This window comes from Mandrillus leucophaeus, unplaced genomic scaffold (genome assembly GCF_000951045.1).
Source record: "Mandrillus leucophaeus isolate KB7577 unplaced genomic scaffold, Mleu.le_1.0 Scaffold1880, whole genome shotgun sequence".
Lineage (NCBI taxonomy): Eukaryota > Metazoa > Chordata > Mammalia > Primates > Cercopithecidae > Mandrillus > Mandrillus leucophaeus.
In genome coordinates, this window is record NW_012101899.1 from 50,547 (window position 1) to 51,109 (window position 563).

Here is a 563-nt window from a genome sequence, read left to right on the forward strand (position 1 = left end):
AGCTTAAGGAGATTTTGGGCTGAGACAATGGGGTTTTCTAAATATACAATCATGTCATCTGCAAACAGGGACAATTTGACGACTTCTTTTCCTAATTGAATACCCTTTATTTCTTTCTCTTGCCTGATTGCCCTAGCCAGAACTTCCACCACTATGTTGAATAGGAGTAGTGAGAGAGGGCATCCCTGTCTTGTGCCAGTTTTCAAAGGGAATGTTTCCAGTTTTTGCCCATTCAGTGTGATATTGGCTATGGGTTTGTCATAAATAGCTCTTATTATTTTGAGAGACGTTCCATCAATACCGAATTTATTGAGAGTTTTTAACATGAAGGGCTGTTGAATTTTGTCGAAGGCCTTTTCTGCATCTATTGAGATAATCATGTGGTTTTTGTCTTTGGCTCTGTTTATATGCTGGATTACATTTATTGATTTGTGTATGTTGAACTAGCCTTGCATCCCAGGGATGAAGCCCACTTGATCATGGTGGATAAGCTTTTTGATGTGCTGCTGGATCCGGTTTGTCAGTATTTTATTGAGGACTTTTGCATAGATGTTCATCAGGGA